The 20,751-nt window shown below is 37.1% G+C and overlaps 1 long non-coding RNA gene across 1 annotated transcript in view; it reads left to right on the forward strand.

Annotated features, from left to right (window-relative positions):
- The window catches only part of LOC123860799 (uncharacterized), a 408,437-nt gene that overhangs the window by 316,368 nt on the left and 71,318 nt on the right, over window positions 1-20,751 (forward strand). Inside the window, exon 8 of the long non-coding RNA XR_006794868.3 lies at window positions 8,135-8,239. This is a non-coding gene — a long non-coding RNA (uncharacterized LOC123860799). The remainder of the gene's footprint in view (window positions 1-8,134; window positions 8,240-20,751) is intronic.

The following is a 20,751-nucleotide window of genomic DNA, read 5'->3' on the forward strand; positions in this document are numbered from 1 at the left end:
AGATGATAATTCCGTATCATGATTCAGGACACAGATGTTTGACATTATTTCATTCTGGTTGCATATAAGTTCATGAGAAAAACATTATGAAGAGTGTCTTAATATACAAATAGTTCAGCTCTCTGGTCTTTACAGAGGTAGTACCAACATACATTTTGCATTATATTTAGAAATTTTGCCTTGAAAATTAACTTTTAATTCAAATGAGAGTGTCTACAACTATATGAAAATGTCTTCAATGTCCATCCTGTGACACTGCCCTGGAGATTAAACAAGGTAGGAATGATGAAGTCATTTGTTGCAAAATTTATGTTTGTTTCCAAAATATTTTATATCAATTTTAGCTGAATCAAGAAAATTATAATATTTTACATTAATATAGTAGTTTATATTTGTTTCCAGAATATGTTCACATTATTACCTCATTCTAGCCTTGTGAGATAAGATGGAAAATAGGTATTATCATGTGTGTTTTATCACTGGGTAAACTTATGGCTAGATAACAGCCAAAATATGTTTTAAATGCATACTGTTTTCAGAGATCTTAGACACAAAAAGGTAGCAATTATAGGACCAGCAGATAAAGAAATATTTCAAAATTATTATCTATCTTACAAAGACAATATTAACTGAGCATAGAAATAATTGCATTTTCCCTATTGTAATCTCTTTAGAATCCGCTACTTTTCACCCCTGTTACTGAAGCGACATTTATGTTTCATGTTTTTTCCTTAATCTATTGAGAGAAATGACAGTGTACTTTGGATTTTGTATCTTCAGCATCTAGCAAAATGACTGAAATGCAGAAGATGGCTTATAAATGTCTATTCAATGACTGAACGTTTCTTTTCCAGAAACAACCTGCCTGTATTTTTTTCTCTATCTCGAGTGGAAAACTATTCAGTATCTAAAAAATATTTATGTATGCCTTAATTTTATTATATTGGAAACAAGAATTTCATACTATGTCACAAGTATTATCTGTCCAATGTAGTGTTGGTTGATTGAATGATTGAGTCATTCATTAACTCATCTCATTTTATTTAGTTCACTAAATATCTATTGGCCATTTAACTATGTATTTGATACATCTCTAGACACTGGGGATTCAAAAACATACGTAATCTTTACCATCATAGATTGGGAAGAGAGAAATTAATTAAACACATACTTTAAATGTGAAAACTGCTAAATAGGGAAAAGTGTGAGAGTTATGAAATATTCAAGTGACAGCTGGTTTACCCCACAGACAACAACAGAGAAGGCATCACAAAGAACGTGAAAGAGTTGAAGTTATCTGAAAAATAAGATTTTAAATAAGTTGAAAGAAAGAAATGATTGTTCTAGCCAGGAAGAAGATCATATGTAAAGACCTAATTTCAGGAAGGAAGGTGGTCTGTTCCAGGAAAAAAAAGAAATGTGGTGAACAAGCAGAAGTATGATATCAAGGGAAGGACGAGATATAAGCAAAGGCCAGATTAGTGAGGAATTGCATGTCATCTTAAGGGTTTTGGTGTTTTATGCATACTGTATATTAAACTGAGTGTTTTAATTTATAGAGGCATACTCATAGTTGAGAATTAAAGTCATCATTGTGATTCTGGTTTTATTCACGAATTCTGGAAATAAGAATGGAAAAAGTGCATAGAAAAATATCATTTATGTGTCCAGGTCATAGTTTAAGGCATGATGCTTTAGGTAATAATAAATATATAGAATTTTTTTCAAGAAATTGGTTGGATTCCTGACTATTCAGGAGGTAAAAAATGTACAGGACTTACTGATTAGTTGGATGTTGGCAAGTGATGGAAGAAAGATTGATTATATTAAGGAAGCCTAGCATCTGTCTGGATTTGAAACAGATAGTAAAAATGACAAAAACAAAATAAAAATTGGCAAGGGGAGAAACTGAAGAGGGAGAGATTTCTGTTTCAGCCGTGCTGTATATGAGATGACTTCTTTTGTTTTTTGGGTTTTGTTTTTCTTTTTGTTTGTTTTTGTTTTAAATAGGCTCCATGCTGGGTTTGAATATGGGCCTTGTGGAGCTTGAACTCCTGACCCTGAGACCAAGACCTGAGTTGAGATCCAGTCAGATGCTAGGCGTGTCTGGGTGGCTCAGTCAGTTAAGTGGCTGCCTCTTGGTTTTCAGCTCAGGTCACGATCTCAGGATCAAGATCTCAGGACTGTGAGATTGAACCCCTTCCCCCTCCCTCAGGCTCTGCACTCAGCGCTTCTCTCCCTCTCCCTCTGCTCCTCACCCCTGTTCTTATGCGCTCTCTCTCTCTCAAATAAAGGAATGTATATTTTTAAAGAGGATGTGTTCAGGGGCGCCTGCATGTTTCATTCGGTTAAGCGTCTACCTTCAGCTCAGGTCATGATACCAGGGTCCTGGGATTGAGCCCCACATGGGGCTCCCTGCTCAGCTGGGAGTCTGCTTCTCCCTCTCCTTCTGCCCCTCCCTCCTGCTTGTGCTCTCTCTCTCTCTCAGATAAATAAATAAAATCTTAAAAAAAAAAAAAAGAGGGAGGTGGGAATCATTGAATGGTAACTTTACTTGAAGTACTCGAGTATCTAGCTACGGGCTTCTATTTTCTTTGGAAGTAAGTCAAGAAAAGTAATGAGGATGAGGAGGTATGAGATGGTGGTGGACTGTGGGGAGTTGGAAATGTGAGGAAAATGGAAATAGTCTTGTTGAAAGAAGGAGAAAGAACCCAAAACCCTTTCATTCTCCATGTCATCTTTTTGAAATTATCTAATAATAGTTCTTTGAAGGATCCTAATTACAAACTGGTCCTGGTTCTCTTTGCTTTTTTTCACATGTGCTTTTTAATTTTTATTTCATTTACACAACTAATATGATCTATCAAGCAGGAAAGAAAAATTGAAATACTCCTTGATAGATACACATTGTTATTTTATATATACCATAATTGACCATTTCTGTTTAATTTATATACAATGTATATACTTAAAGAGAAATATAATTTGACTTTATTAGAAATGTGTTCATTTGCTTGCAAATAAGAGAAAGACTAACAGTGACAAACATATAAGGCTTTACTTTTCTCATACAAGAAGATTGTGGGAAAACAGGAGAAAATAAACAGAATGCTGGTATTTTTTTAAAATCTAGGTCTTAAGACAGTTCTGACATTCATTCTAATATGGTGTTAAAAATAAATTCTTCAAAATTAATTTTAGAAGGGTAGAAACTACATTTTTGTATTTTAAATAAAATATATAATCCATCAAGAAAAATATAAATTTTTAAGCATAAAATTGTTATACATTCATTAACATTCTAATATAAATTATTAGCTGCTAAGTTAGTTCTACTGCTTCCATAGATGCCCGCCCTGCTGTCAAGGATCCTCTCCTGCCTGTCACCTCTAATGTAGTTTATCTGCTGAGATTTCAGTACTTTCTTTTTATCTTTAACTCTTTTGAGGGAGCACTTGCAAAGCCACCATTCCAGAAGCTCTTCTGATCTTTGGGATGGTCCTGAATTGCAGTACCTTTCCCCAGTGCATCATCCCTTTCCCTAGCGAGAGCTTACCCCTGTTGGTGGGTTTCCCCTGAGTCCATGATGACCCTTTATAGGGGAGTAGAACTGGAAGGAGGCAAAGGAGGTAAAGGAGGTCTAGGGCTAAAGAAAATTATGGAGGCCTATGGTGAGATAACAGAGATAAGTGGGAAAGGGATTAAAGAAGGGAAAGGGTTTAAAGAAGAGGAGGGGAAGGAAAAATTAGGGAAAAACCAGAAAAGTGCATAAAGCTGTCGACGAATGTCTGAAATAGCAGGGCACAGACAAAATAAAAGTGTTTTGATATAAAGATAATGAATTCACAATAACAACAACAACAACAAAAATGCATGCATCTTTCCTGCTGAGGACCAGTGTTGTAATTACCCACACAAAGTCTTGAGGTCAACTCTTGCTCTTTTGCTGAGGCTGAGCCATGCCACAACCTCCCCTCACTGTATAGGAAGATGATCTGGAGCTTCAATCATAATATCTACCTTCATGGCAGGAAGAAAGACCTAAAGGAAGATTTCAGTTGCATTAGGTAGAAATAAAGTTGCAAGTAGTTAATTCACTCACTGCAGAATGACATTTGGCCTAGCTGTCATCACCAGGCAAGGTAGAAAAGCAGTATACTTTTTTTTTTCTTTTGTCAAATTTTGGTTGGTATACAACAACTCTGTTCAATCTAAGATTTTTTGACTTGCAATAAATTGAGTATTTTCCAGTTAACGTTTTTTTTTTTTTTTAATTCGTAGCAGGAACTAAAATACTTATTTACCTACATTGTTTCCATTTCCATTTCTCTTACTTGTATCAGGAGGACTCATGTTACTTTCTGATGTGGATTTCCTTCTGCTTGAAGGACTTTTATCTTTTTTTTTTTTTTTGAGATTTTATTTATTTTTTTGACAGAGAGAGTGAGAGAGCACAAGCAGGGGGAGCAGTAGAGGAAGAATGAGAAGCAGGCTCTCCGCTGAGCAGGGAGCCTGATGCGGGACTTGATCCCGGGACCCGGGGATCATGACCTGAGGTGAAGGCAGACCAGCTGAGCCACCGAGGTGCCCAGGACTTTTTTCTTTAAACATTCCCTATCTTTCTTTGTTTTCCCTTTCTGGCATTCATAATATACAGATATTTGTAATTCTATTTATATTCTCCAAATCACTTGAATTATGAACTTTTTCTTTATTTCTTCTTGATGCCTTTTGAAGTAATTATATGACCTAGTATTTGAACTCATTAATTTGTAGTTTACCTGTGTCAGTTGTTATAAATCTCATTCCCAAGTTCTTTATTTAAACTGTTTTTATGTTTAATATTTCCAATTAGTCCTTCTGTAAACAATTGTTAGCAAAACAGTTGTTTCTGTTTGTCCCTGCTCTATATTATTGAAATTTATCTCATACCTTTGAGAGTGTTGTAAATCTTACTTTGGCTTGTTTATTAATATTGCTTCATGTAGTACAGTTTTTCAGTTTATTGTATTTTATTTAGACCAGTGTTTGACTCAAAATCCCATATTTTCCTGAGAGCAATTTTTCCTCAGATAAATCAGCTAGCTTAGGTAATGTTATCCCTATGTGTGGGGTAAAAGACCTGGACTTTCTTCAAGTTAGGGAGTGGGTGATACAGGAACCACTCAAAGATGATGACCCAGATTTGTTCTAAATTTGTTCTGACTTTCCCTTTGGCCACATCTACCATTATTGCATGAAAGTAATATTTCGACAACATCACCTTGCCCTTTGGGTATGAGACTGAAGAATAGGAACTTTTAGTTCTGCCTGTACTTGTTTTTTGTCTACTCACCATATTTTTTTCCCTCCCAGTCTTGGTGTTATTGTCATACCTTTTATTTCCATATCCTAGAAGTCCCAAAATGTGTTGTTCTTCTTTAAAGAGTTGATTGTCAGGGCACCTGGATGGTTCAGTTGGTTAAGCATCTGCCTTGGGCTCAGGTCATGATCCCAGCATCCTGGGATTGAGTCCTGCATCTGGCTCTCTGCTCAGCGGGAAGCCTGCTTCTCCTTCACACTCTCCCTCTGTGCTTTCTCTCTCTCTCTCTCTCAAATAAATAAATAATTTTTTTAAAGATTTTATTTATTTATTTGACAGAGAGAGACACAGCGAGGGAGGGAACACAAGCAGGGGGAGTGGGAGAGGGAGAAGCAGGCTTCCCGCCGAGCAGGGAGCCCGATGCGGGGCTCGATCCCAGGATCCTGGGATCATGACCTCAGCTGAAGGCAGACGCTTAACGACTGAACCACCCAGGGGCCCCTAAATAAATAAAATCTTAAAAAAAAAAAAGTTGATTATCTTTTAATGAGGTATAGTTAATAAGGCTTCACATGAAATTAAGTGGAATCACTTCAACAAAGAAGATATGCTGATTGTAAATAAGCACATGAAAACTGAGCTGAAGGCAGTTGCTTAACCAACTGAGCCACCCAGGCGCTCCTATGATTTTATTTTTAAAAAGATTTTATTTTTTATTTATTTGAGAGAGCATGAGAGAGAGCAAGAGCACAAATAGAGGGGAGGGGTAGAGGGAGAAGGAGACACCCTGCTGAGCAGGGAGCCAGATGTGGGACTCAATCCCAGGACCCCGGGATCATGACCTGAGCCGAAGGCAGATGCTTAATGACTGAGCCACCCAGGCGCCCCTATTTATATAAATTTCTACAAAATGCACACAAATATATAAAGACAAAAGGAAGGTATCTGTTGTCAAGGGTTTGGGTAGGCAGGACTATTCAGGCGGGAGTTGATAAAAGGGAATGATGAAACTTTCAGGGATGATGAATGTATACATTATCTTGATTGTGGTGAGATATATATGGGCACATATCCCAGCTCACCTGTACTGCCTCAGGGAGAGGGAGGTCGCAAAGTGAAGGAAATACGTGCAGAGAGTCCAAATAAGAAAAAGGAAAGTCTTGCCATAGCCAGCCACCGCCACTTGCATTTGGTAGACTCAAAGGGAAGCTGAAGAGTGGGAAGGCTTGAATAGAGAAAAGAGAAGCCTGCAGGTTACCTGTTTGGAGGCTGTTGTCATGGGGAAGCTGTAGGTAGGAAAACTAGAACCTGGGCCACTATGTGATGGGTGAGGGCTGCATATCTGGCTTTCTCTGGTTGGTCCTACATTGGAAGCAAAGACAAGAATTAGGGAAGCAGTGGATTATTAATCAAGTCCTGCCATTTGGGGCTGATTGCTATAGGAATTGTTTGACTTGCTGGACAGAAAGAAAGACAGAGAGACTTTCAGAGAAAAAGAGAAAGAACTACAGAGTGAGAGATAGCCAAGTAGCTCATTTTATTTTTCTAGTCTGGTATTATACTTCAAAACTTTCTTTTTATCATATATAATCCTACTCAAAATATTCTTTCTTAGACTAGAAAGTTCATTAAATGCCTATTTTTTAACATTCTTCCACATGATTTTTTTAACTTCAGGCTCTTTAACTTCTAACTTTAAAATGGCATTTGAATTTCTGACAGTGGCCCTGAACACATCAGTTTGCCCTAATTTTTTTTTCTTTTTGTTAAAAACACTATGCTTTTAAAATTCTATTTGCTTTTTATTTCATTCCTGTGGGATGTTGAAAGATATCTAAGGAAGCTAATGCCTATTTTTATGGGACTTTATAAAAATTTATAGTGTCTAAATTTAAATAAAATAAAAATAGGCAGTCACCAAAAAACTGTGTTTTTGAGACAAAGATTAGAGGCAGTCGAGGTGAGAGTTTGATAAAAGCAGTGGTCCCAGAGTATGTTTCAGGCATTTGGGGACGGGATGGGAGCCGTGTGCAGGAGAGACTGGATATTCAGAAAGTATTTCAAAGAATTTCTCAGCTTTCAAGGTCACCATTAACATGCAGAGAAGTGAAGCACATATGCAGGATTTAAGTAATAGAATGAGATAAGGCAAAACTTAGTGATTCCCTGAGGCCGAACCTTTATTTTTAAAAAAGACACTTTTTTTTCTGATTTCTGTACATCTGAAGGAAAAAAAATGAGGTATATAATACTGAAAATCACACTCACCTACACTATGAATAAAGAGTAGTTAAAAACTGATTTTCAAATATTTATAAATTTTAACACATAAGCTTTCTTCAATGATTTAAAAATATATATTCTTCAATTATTTATTACATAAGTGGTGAAGTATTAAAACAGTATGTCCCCCAAATTAGCATAAGCCTTTGATTCTGAGTGAGACAGTAAGATGTATTGATTGACTAGAACAATATTTTCAATAAACATTTTTTATTTCACATTCGAACAAATGGTAATTCTAAGAAAGACGCTTTCTGAAAAACTGTATTTGAACTTTCAGTAGCAAACAGTTCAGTAGCATAGAGGGAGACTAGAGCAATAAATAACTGTGGCTTTAAAATCAGATACACCCGTGTTCAGATCCCAGCTCCACAATCCATTACCTGTGTGCTAATGAAAACCTTCTTTAAACTAGGGCTTATTGTATTCGTCCACAAAATATGGTAATAAGAGCAATCATATCATTTCAATAGGAGCATTTATAAAGGGCTTACTAGGTGTTAGGTCTCTTAAGTATTTCATATTAATTATGGCATTTTATTCTTACAGCAGCCCTATGAGTTATGTACTATATATTATCATCATTTCAATTTTATGGACAAGGATATGAAGTCACGGAGAGGTGAAATGATTTACCCAGGAGTCCCACAGCTGGTGAGTAGTTTGCTTCCCTCATCTGTGCTTGTCTTGCTTTTAAGAGGATTATAGGAGATAATACTTGTGTTATGCTTTCCATAACTTACCAAATACACACTTGGAAAAAAAGTAATATTATTGGTTATTACAGAAATAAAATCTTCTACATCAGATGAGCCTCTATAAGATATATAATGAGCCCTGTCTCTTTTCATTAACCTGTTTTTAGGGAACTGATTCAAATGATAGCAAAATAAACCTGAATCTTGGACTTGGAAATTTTGGAGATATAGATATATATCTATATACATATCTAGATCTCCTTTGTGGCAAAATTTTTTTAGTTTTAAATAATTAAAATTTTAGCTTTGGGCCACTTATTTGCTAGTTTAATTGTTTTGGACTACCTGTCTAGAAAAGCCACAAACCAAACACATTCAGAAAGCCCAGTATCATTTAGCCTGGCCAAACCTGCAAGATCAAATAAACTGGGTAATTGCCACATGTGTACTTTGCATATATCAGTATTGTTGCTACTGTAATTTGAGGAACTGCTAATGAACAAGTATGCTGAATGAGTCAATAAGGATTTACAACTAAACTATGCTTTCACTTTTGCTCTATTTCCACCTCTTTTCTTCTTTGGAAATTATGGAGAATACATTTTCTCTTTGGGAAATGTTTAAGTAAATCCTATTAGGATTAAATCATGTTGACAATTCAGTGAAAACTGTCAGTTCCCATAAAAACATATTCGTTACATAATAACAAGGGAGCAGACTTTGATAAAATGATGACAAGATTCTAAGGTGGAATTGAAAAACGTTTACACTAACTTTTGTCCTGTACCTTCCAATTTAGTAATGAGCGCCTTTAGAAAATATACCCCATCAGATGAGAACAAGACCCAACTGGAGAGCTATGACTAAATTAGTACCAGAAGCAAAGATGCATTTTAAAGTAATTGAAAACTCAGTAATAGTGGAATATGGCACCAGCTTCTTAAACATTCTTTCTGGTGCTGGTGAAACAGAGTTTTATTTTTGTTTTAAGAGTTTTACTTTATAGGGCGCCTGGGTGGCTCAGTTGGTTGAGCGACTGCCTTCGGCTCAGGTCATGATCCTGGAGTCCCAGGATCGAGTCTCGCATCGGGTTCCCTGCTCGGCAGGGAGTCTGCTTCTCCCTCTGACCCTCCCCCCTCTCATGTGCTCTCTCTCATTCTCTCTCTCTCAAATAAATAAATAAAATCTTTTTAAAAAAAAAAAAGAGTTTTACTTTATAAACTACTCCATATGGACTAGAAAATCCGCAAAAATTTCAAAAGGCATAGAGCAATGGCTTCCATCTACTCCTTGGTCTTCCCTCAACCTCTTCTGAGCATGTCTGCTGAGACCAGGTGAAAAGAATATCTGAAGATAAAATGAGAGGGTGGACATGGGAACACAGTTGACAACTTATTTTCTGGGATTTAAGAGGAACAATACATTTTTGTCAATTATACCTCAATTAGAGAAAAAGAAGAAAAATAATGCTCAGTGACTCAGGAAAGCATGCCTCTTTATTTACTCTTTTGCATAAAGACAGAAAAGTAAATAGATATATAACTGAAAGATAATGTAGGTGTATATAAAACAGAGTTGCTTGTTGAAAGACCAAGTAAGCTTTGATTTTATCATTGAATAAAAACAATAAAACGGGATTGTGAATACTAGTCATGGGAAAACTCTCGCTTTGGGAAAAGACTGATAACTTACCATAAAGCAGAGCAAAAAATTAATCCCATGCTAATAATGAAAAAAATAAATCATCCATGTTTAAGAAAAGACTACATGACTTTGATAGCAGTAAGATGCTGAAAAGCAAACATTAGTCCATCAAGTGAAAGGGGGAAAATGTGGTCAGGGCCTTTTGTTTTTGTCTTTTGTTTTATTGTTGTCTTTAATCTTGACTAACTAGATGTGGAAGCATGTCTCCACCTTTGGCTACACAGCAAATAGGTTTTGACATACCCAGAGAACTGCCCACTGCTTGGCCTTTGGGTCCAGTGTTTGCTGTCCACTCCCAGACAGCATCTCAGATCTTAGTGATGAGGGAGCAGAAGGCAAGCTGAGGACAAAGCAGAAGCTAGCACCCTACACCCCGCCCCCTCAATGTGATTTGTATGCCATTCCTCAGGCACTCCTCGCTGCCCTAAAGGGAAAACAAATGGTTAACTGATAGAGATCACAGTCCTGCAGGACAGGAGTCTCCCTCAGTTTGCAAATGTCCTAGTGGTTTACAAGGAAAAAGCTTTATCAATAGCCTAACTTCCAAAGACCCATAACTCAGTTTCCTGGAGCCCTAACATCACCCTCCCCTCCATGAAATTGAAGGAGGCTCAGGCAGAAGGAAATGTAAATAAAACTGAATTTCTTTTAAACCTGCAGCCCATTGACAAGGACGTGTGATAGGAGAAATGTAACACTCCTCCAGGAAACTCCCCACTGTCTTCATGTTAGTGCCTCTTAGAGAGAAAAACAGCTTGGCTTGACAATAACCAGGTCTCCATTATCCTGAGGGTCTTCTTTAGCATATGACAGTCCCTCTGGACACCCTTGGTCTTCACCTCCCCAGCTCCCAAGTATACAATCAGCCACACCTCACAAACTCAGAGCAGCTCTTTCTGCCCAGGGGTTCTGTCCCCATGCTTTAATAAAACCACCATTTTGCACCAAAGACGTCTCAAGAACTCTTTCTTGGTCGTCAGCTCCAGACCTCACCCCATCGAACCTCACCTAGATTCCAAAACTTCATCTTTAGGACTCATCTTTTTTATGCTGGCTCTCTGCCCAGGCCCGGATACTGACTTCTGTATAAATTTGCAGGTCTGTGATGCTGACCAGCAGCCTTTAGTCAGCAGGAGCTTAAAAGGGCTCAAGCAGAACCAAACCCAAACCCAGAGATCCTAAAGAGTAAGGGTTATTTTTGCAAAAAGACTAACGAACTAGAATAGGTAAAGCGGCTGCAGGAACCTCACATTTCACCCTAATTTTAAAGCCATGTAAATCTGCCTAACACTAGCTGTTACATTATTACTGTAACACTGGTGGTTATTTATTTTATATCTCATAAAGTGTTCACCATCTACATTGTGTAATCTTTATAACAACCAGATAAGCTATGCATTGTGAAAAAGCCTATTTTGTAAGTAAGAGGAAAGGTTACAGCACCTTTCGCAAGACCACAGAGACAGTGAGTGCCGGGCAGTGACCCCGATTCTGTATTCTGTGCTGCTTCCACAGAAGTCGTGCTGTTTGGCTGTGAAATCTCAACAGAAATCTACACAAACGCTGAGTCAGAAACAGAACAGTCATGAAAATAAAGCAAACAAGCAAAATGCTTTTAAAATCCAAAGTATGCATTTTGATGTTGATTTGACAATGGCTTTTTGTATGTTCCTAATATTTTATCTTCCAACATCTTCTCATCCTGGATCCAGTAACTGCCCTGATAGGATACTGTTGCCTTACGCTTTGATTTTCTTCCCTGTCTCGCCTGTCCTGAGTCCTGGCCGCAGGAGATCCCAATGAAACTTAATAACCTTATCTGTTTGGAGTATCTTCCTCCATCTTCTGATTCAATTTATACCTTAAACGGGCCTGTATCTAGAACTATATACAGATAAAGAACAAGACTACTTTGTCTGGTTGTGTTGGGATTGGTGGTCACCATAGCCTCACACATTCCCCACTGACATCTCAGCGTTAGGGAGGCAGTGCCAGGAGGCTACCAGCATAATTCCTTCCAGTTGCCTTTTAGAAACACTCTCAACTGGGGGCACCTATGTGGCTCAGTCAGTCAAGCATCGGACTCTTGGTTTCAGCTTAGGTCATGATCTTGCTATTGTGGGATTAAGACTTGCTTTGGGCTCTGTGCTCAGTGTGGAGTCTGCTTCAGATTCTCTCTCCCTCTCCTTCCTGCTCTCTTTCTTTCTCTCTCTCTCTCTCAAATAAATAAATAAATAATAATTAAAAATCTTGAGAGAAAGAAAGAAAGAAAGAGAGAGAGAAAGAGAAAGAAAGAAAGAAAGAAAGAAAGAAAGAAAGAAAGAAAGAAAGAAAGAAAGAAAGAAAGAAAAAGAAAAAGAAAGACTCTCAACTTCATCCTTATGCAAGCTCATCCCTTTCCATTACCCAGGTATTAGTGAAGGTATGAACAGGGAGAAAATTCCTCCCATATAAGACCTGGGCCCTTTCTAACCTGGCATCCCTGCTTCTCTCTCCTAAGAAGACACACTTCAAGAAAAAGGCTTTCACTGTCTTATGTTGTCAGGTTTTATTGAGAAGAAATGGCTGCCATTTGTTGAGAAGTGGTCTTACAAATAAAGGCAAAGGAAATATACAACCACAGTGTAATATCAGCTTTTATATCAAATAATAAGGGGAATTTCAGCAGGCAGAATAGCTACTGATTTAAATACTCTATGTAGAAGAGAGACTAAGACCAATTAGTGTTCTGGGTAGACTGGAAACATCGTAACATTATAATCCCTTATATAACCTTAAATGTCATGGAAATAAATGATTAGGGAAATGGGGTTTTTGAAAATAAAGCAATCAGACTCTAATGTTGACAATGTGATTAGAGCATTTGCAGTATTCGCTAAACTGACCCTTTCTGTCTATATTGCAAAAGCATCTTAAAGTTCTTTGCTGTTTTTACTGATGTGATATCTTTATTTGTAACATCCTTCACTGTTCTCATAAGACTGATGATAATCTTTGGTTTCTTACATATTCAGCTAAAAGACTACTAGGCCTTTTTCTTTTTTTTTTAAGATTTTATTTATTCATTTGTCAGAGAGAGAGAGAGAGAACAGGCAGGGGGAGCGGCAGGCAGAGGGGGAAGCAGGCTCCCCGCTGAGCAGGGAGCCTGATGTGGGACTCCATCCCAAGTCCCTGGGATCATGACCTGAGCTGGAGGCAGATGCTTAACTGGCTGAGCCACCCAGGCATCCCAAGAGTATTAGGTCTTTATGTTCGAACTAGATTCCTGTTGTTATTTCTACCCAAATCACTCTGATCTTAGGAAACTGTATTTGAGGATGACAGAAGTAGCTAACTCAGTGAATTTAGTTTTAACTGTGCTTGGCTCCTTTACACACAATAAATAAATATAGTAATTTCTGCCATTTATCAGAGCACCATTTTTAAGTTTTTTATTATTATTTCTTGTTTTTACCAGAGCACTATTTAATTGATTGTTTGAGGTGTGAGGAAACCAGGCACAAGGCAGAGGAAACCTGGCCTTCAGTAATTTTGTTCTGTTGTCCTATTTATCCCCTCCCCAAAACCAAGTAGGAGTCTCGGTCTCCTCTTGTATCTCTCTTTCCTCCAGAGCACACGCCATTTAAAGAAGATGTGCTAAGCCTTACCTCTTGGTAGCACTGTGACCCAGGTGTGTGAATGCATGAGTTCCCTCTCCACTTACTGTGCCCGTTGGCATTTAGTGAATTTCTAAAAGAAATGTTCTGCTAAGTGTCTATAAATAATAACCCTGGTATTCACTTAAGATAAGTCAAATGTGATCCCCATAGTAAGTTTGTAATAATAGCAAAAGAACACTTACCATATACCAGATATTCTTCTAGGCATTTTATATATACTGTGGCGTTTAATTCTCACAATAACCTGTGGAGTTGTTACTAAGGTATCAGACATTATCCCCATTTCACAATTGAGAAAGATGAGGTAAAGAGAATTTAAGTAATTTCCCTAAGGTTTCACAACTTTCCAGCAGTCTTCAGGCAGTCCAGTCTCTGAAGCAATGGTTTTGACCGTTATGCTGAAATGACCTTGAATCTTGAGGTATTAAATATGAGGGTGTACTAGATAAATTCTTAAATTTCTACGAAGTTCTAAAATTTAAACTCTTTATAATATTCTATAGTAGGTATGAATGACTAATAAACCAAATCAATATACACCCTGAGACAGCTAGATTTTTTTTAAAAGGAGCTGGCTAACCCAAGTTGGTCAGTGTCGAGGCAATGTGATTAAATGAAGACTATTCAGAGCAGAGAAATTTTCTGAAAAGGTCACCTTCCCTCAGCGTCTTAAGAGATTCATCATGGGAATCTGCCTATACCAAAGATAGATCTAGTTCCAACTTATTTTAATGTGATTTCATTTACAAATTAAAACCTGATCTTTCTATAGCTTTTTTTTTTCTGCTTGGATATATATTCTAAAGTGATTTTTTAAAATATCATTTAGATGATACAGAATCACTTTTTGAAGGTTTTTATTTAAGTACAAGTGATAAGATATTTAGTGTTATAAACACATGATAGGCTCCTGTGTTGTAAAAACCTTTTGTTCATATAGGTTAACCATTTCAAGCAGAGTACAAAATGTTACTACAATACTAAGTAAATCAATCACATTAGTCATCATACAGAGTTTGGGGAGCACTGTAAAATTCGTGGAAGCACTGTTGAGTATGTTTCTTTATACTTGTTGGATCATTCCACTTTTCATGTCTATGCCAAAATACAGAAAAAGGTTAAGAACCAGATAGTTAGAAGTTGCTTTAGAAAGAAATCCCCATTGGGACGCCTGGGTGGCTCAGTCGGTTAAGCGGCTGCCTTCAGCCCAGGTCATGATCCCAGAGTCCTGGGATCGAGTCCCACATCGGGCTCCTTGCTCAGCAGGGAACCTGCTCCCTCTCTCTCCCTCTGCTTGTGCTCTCTCTGTCAAATAAATAAAATCTTAAAAAAATAATAAAAAAAAAAGAAAGAAATACCCATGAAAACTGAGTCTTGACTAGTTTTAGACAAAAGTATATGTTAAATTATTAATGATGTGAGTAATTAGATATAAGAAATGAGGTAAGATTTTTATCTGATTGTATGAATATATTAGATGGAAAATTTAACTTCTACAAAAAATGCAGATGAAATATACATTGTATGTAAACATATAATTTTATCTTCCATGGTCTTATAAACCAAAAGCATTATTTCAGTTATTCAACTTCAATAGTAAATTGGCAATCCATTTGTATTCAAAATTCCCTGATTTACCAGAAGAGATAGCAGATTCCTAGAACTCTACCAAAAAGAAAACAATTGTATTTCTTCTAGCCAGAAGCCACACTTTACTAATCTTTGTATTGTCCAACATGCTACTTACATGTTTGCTTTTAAAGGGTGAATTGAGTTGTCACGACTTGGGGTAATGGGAGAAGATTTAGGACAGTGTGCTTTATATGTGAGTTAACTGAGGGGCCTTTTAAAGAAATAAAACCAAAGCTGAATTACAAATTAATTTTTTAAAGCATCAAAATGAATTAAATTCAAGCTAACAGCCTTAATGTAATGTGAGTCCTGCTGTTTTTGCTACAGTACAACTGTGGTACTGTAGTCTATGACAGGGGGTTTGGGATCTTTATACTACTTGTGTGTGTGTGTGTGTGTGTCTGTGTGTGTGTGTGTTTATTTTCTGACTGGAATATGGGTACCTAGGGCAGTGTCAATGACCCACAAGACAGTAAGTAGGGAAAACATAATATGCAGGATTATAGTTGTTCTGTATTTACTAAGGTTGAAAAAAAACAAACAAACATGGGAGAGCCCAAAAGCTAAATTGGTTGATACATTGTTCAGTTCCTCTGTATCTTTATTGGTTTTCTGTGTATTTGTTGATTAATGAGAAGGATGTTGAAGTCTTTGACAATAATTGTGGCTTTTTCTCCTCCTTTTTTCCAGTTTTAGAAATTTTTGCTCTGTGAATTTTAAAGTTATGGTGTTAGATGTATACATATTTAGAATGGTCGGGGCGCCTGGGTGGCTCAGTTGGTTAAGCGACTGCCTTCGGCTCAGGTCATGATCCCGGAGTCCCGGGATCGAGTCCCGCATCGGGCTCCCTGCTCAGCAGGGGGTCTGCTTCTCCCTCTGCCCTCTTCCCTCTCGTGGTCTCTGTCTCTCATCTCTCTCTCTCAAATAAATAAATAAAATCTTTAAAAAAAAAAAAAAAGAATGGTTATACTGTTTTGGCAAGTTGAACCTTTTATCATTATGTGATATTATTCTTTATTCATAGTAATATTTCTCATTCTTAAATTTACTTTGATATTATGTTGGGGTGTGTGTGTGTGTTGATAATTATTTTGCTTGGTGTTTTTTTTTATTATGTTAGTCACCATACATTACATCATTAGTTTTTGATGTAGTGTTCCCTGATTCATTGTTTGCATATAACACCCAGTGCTCCATGCAGAACGTGCCCTGATTAATACCCATCACCAGGCTAACCCATCCCCCACCCCCCTTCCCTCTGGAACCCTCAGTTTGTTTCTCAGAGTCCATAGTCTCTCATGGTTCATCTCCCCCTCCGATTTCCCCCCTTCATTCTTCCCCTCCTGCTATCTTCTTCTTTTTTTTTTTTTTTTTTAACATATAATGTATTATTTGTTTCAGAGGTACAGGTCTGTAATTCAACAGTCTTACACAATTCACAGCACTCACCATAGCACATACCCTCCCCAGTGTCTATCACCCAGCAGCCCATCCCTCCCATCCCCCACCACTCCAGCAACCCTCAGTTTGTTTCCTGAGATTAAGAATCCCTCATATCAGTGAGGTCATATGATACATGTCTTTCTCTGACTGACTTATTTCGCTCAGCATAATATCCTCCAGTTCTGTCCACGTCGTTGCAAATGGCAAGATCTCATTCCTTTTGATGGCTGCATAATATTCCATTGTATATATATACCACATCTTCTTTATCCATTCATCTGTCGATGGACATCTTGGCTCTTTCCACAGTTTGGCTATTGTGGACATTGCTGCTATAAACATTGGGGTGCACTTACCCCTTCGGATCCCTACATTTGTATCTTTGGGGTAAATACCCAGTAGTGCAATTGCTGGATCATATGGTAGCTCCATTTTCAACTTTTTGAGGAACCTCCATACTGTTTTCCAGAGAGGATCTTTATACTACTTTTTAAAGCTAACATTGGTTGAGCATTATGAGTCAGGTATTGTTCTATGTGCTTTATATTTATAGAGTCCTTTAATTTTCACCATAATTCTGTGAGGAAACAAATTTGTTTTCATACCAAAAAAAAAAAACCCCTCTACAGCAAGAGATTTTAATTAAATTCTCAAGTTTACATGATAAGTGATAGAGCAGATTTAAAAGGTGGCAGTCTGACAAGAGAACGCTCTTAAATACTACATGATACTCCTTCTAACATAATATCTATCCCAACTCTATTTCTTTCTACCACTAAGTACTAAGCAGAGTTGTAAAGGGAAGTAAAAAGTTACTGGAGGGCGCCTGGGTGGCTCAGATGGTTAAGCGTCTGCCTTCAGCTCAGGTCATGATCTCAGGGTCCTGGGATTGAGTCCTGCATTGGGCTTCCTGCTCCTTGGGAGCCTGCTTCTCCCTCTGCCTCTCTCTCTCTCTCTCTCTGTCTCTCATGAATAAATAAATAAAATCTTTAAAAAAAATAAATAAAAAATTTTAAAAAAAGTTACTGGGGATTAAAATGTAAAATATATTTCTAATATGTATAAGGGAGGAAATACTTTTCCTCTACTGTCTTATGTTACATCACTGGGACCTGTGAATTAAATGCACAAGAGACAGATTAACAGGAAAAAGGGGCATTCAAACTTTATTTCATGCTACTATTTTAATTTTTTAAGTGCATGGAGGCCTTCATAGAAAGGAAGTCAAGATCCAAAGAAGCAGTTAAACTCAGTGTGGGAGTGGGGGGAGGGCAGGGAGAGGAGGAGTTAGATACTATTTTAACATATGGTGAGAAATTGTGGCAAAGGAAAAGGGGTTTGAGATTCTAGGGGCAGTAAATTATGGAAGGTAGGTATATGAAAGATAATGGTTAGTGGAAGACAAGGGGTATTTTGTAAGATTCTGTTTATGCAGACTCGTCTTGGCACTGCCTCTATCTCTGGTGAATAATGTTCTTCCCTTCCTGGTACGAGAAAAGAGGACACCTCCACAAGGAATATTTGTGCCCAGCTTTTAAGCAGATAGGGGAAACATATCACATATCTTGTTTGTTGTCAACTGCCTTCAGATCAAAGTGGCATATTTGGGTATTCTGATCCTCTTCACATGGAAATAAGAATCTTGCTATTTAAAATAAAAACATGGTGTGTATGGGGCACCTGGATGGCTCAATAGGTTAAGCGTCCAGTTCTTGATTACAGCTCAGGTCATTATCTCAGGGTCTTGGGATCTACCCCGTGTCGGGTTCAGCACTCAGCAGGGAGTCTGCTTCCTCCTTCTCCCTCTCCCTCTGCCCCGCCCCCACTTGCACACGTCTCCATGTGCTCTCTCTCTCTCAAATCAATCTTTTTTAAAAATTAAAATAAAAACACAGTGTGTGAGGAATGCATTTGGAACCTACAATAGTAAAAGTAAGGGCCAGTTGCTAGAGGTCCTTTAAGTTGCTTGTCAATAGTTATGTATCATCACAGTCATTCTTAGTCATGTAGAAACATAAAGAGATCAAGTTCCTAAAAGTTGTTTCCTGCTTTTCTGAATGTATTACATGACTGATGCAAGGTGGGGAATAGGTTACTAAATATTTTATATGCTTAGTATTTTGGAGTACAATTGTGATATAAGGAAGACAGGATAAGGAAGGTAAACTAGCTGGATAGGATGGCATACAACTGTTTCAAAAATTTAAGTGCACTCAAATTTCTTCCTGAAGAGGAATAATAAAGCCTACATCACCTGTCAGCATTTTAGATCCAGTCATCGGTAAGAACAGTAGGTGCAGAAAATACATCAACCCACACATTAGTCAGAGCTGGCTTCGCATGAAGCCAGAGTGTTGTTCATGGTATTAGTATTCGCTTGAGGTGGCACCTGTGGCCGTAGGAAGTAGAGATGTCCCAGGCCCTTTGTGAGGATTTGTCGATAATTTCTGGCCTGTCATTCATAGGCCAAATGAAATGAATGTAAAGCAGAGTCATTAAACAGCTTTAGCCTGTTTCCTTCCATTTAACTGTCTTGTAGTTTTAACCAGTGCTCTGTAGACTGATATCAGGGTACACTGATTGTCCATGGTGCCCACCAAATTCTCTGCTCAATAGTGGAGTTGAACGCTTCCAACAATACTCGTGTTTCCCCCCGAAACTTGTTTATACCAATTTTGTTATTATTGTAATTACTTAATTTCATTAAGTGAAATGCTTCCAACGTTGCACAAAAATAAAAATGAAATGAAATGTGAGATGACCACAAAAGATTGGGGGAAATGATGGAATTTAAATTTGTCAAGTCCTTTTAAAATATATTTAAGTTCATCTTCTGATTTAAAGAAACCAAAACTGAAAACATAGATGCCCTGTGAATACAAGTTAGGTAAGAAAGAGCTGAAATTAAATCAGTTAAAGCCCTATATTGGTATTTTAGCAAATAAATAAACATTATTCAAATGGAAATACATATTTATGCTTTCCAACATTATTTTTAGGTTAATCATTTCAAATTTTTGTTTTATATGTTAGTTTAATTTAGTGAAATAAATGGAGTATGACATAAATATACTCATTATATGGTTTGTGTATTTTGGGATGCAGGTAACACATCATATCAGGCCTTTCCTTACTACCTTATAACCTTCTGCCCTTTGCCCCACAATCAGAGTCATTGCAACTAAAGGCTAAAAACCATCTTGGTAGGGTTTGAGTTTACCACAATAGATTTGAATTTCTTTTTTGACAAGAAAGAAGAAAAGGAAGGAAGGAAGGAAGGAAGGAAGGAAGGAAGGAAGGAAGGAAGAGAGAGAGAGATCAAAAGAAAAGAAAGAAAGAAAGAAAGAAAGAAAGAAAGAAAGAAAGAAAGAAAGAAAGAAAGAAAGAAAAAGAAAGAAAGACAATATGTATCCTGTTACTTAAAAAATTTTTAAAAATTATTATGTTTCACAATTTGCAAAGCTGACATCTGATTATTTCATTGATTATGCTTTATTACATTTTAAAATGAAAGGGAAATGTATTTTTCTCAAGAAAATTGAGATATTATGGTGTGATTTTGTGTGAGAAGAGAAATAATAATGGTAGGATGTTGAGCTTTGTGTTATACCTTCCTTATAATCCAAAGATGGCACTCTTGTTTGGAAAATGTCAACATCATTTAATGAATTGTTTCCTTGGTCCATAAGCTACTCTTACAAAAATAAGTGCAAAGAGTTAAAAGGTACACTTAATACTATGAAAGAATTGCTATAATTATAAAAAATAACCAACTATGAAAGAATTGCTATTATTATAAAAAATAACCAACTTATATATAACTTATATAAACCAACAATTTATAATTTAAGAAAAGCTGTCTCAATGATAAAGCAAACATGTCAATGTATAAAGGATTTCTCAAGAAGCTTGAGCCACTGGTGATATATTATTTATGAGTTGTCATGGGAAAAAGGCCAGTATTGCTTTCCCTGGTTAAGTGCTTTGAAAGTAATATACTATATTGGATCAAGTATTATAACAAGTGAGT

This window comes from Mirounga angustirostris, unplaced genomic scaffold (genome assembly GCF_029215605.1).
Source record: "Mirounga angustirostris isolate CCGP_5_RB_7025 unplaced genomic scaffold, mMirAng1.0.hap1 SCAF_7, whole genome shotgun sequence".
Classification (NCBI taxonomy): Eukaryota; Metazoa; Chordata; class Mammalia; order Carnivora; family Phocidae; genus Mirounga; species Mirounga angustirostris.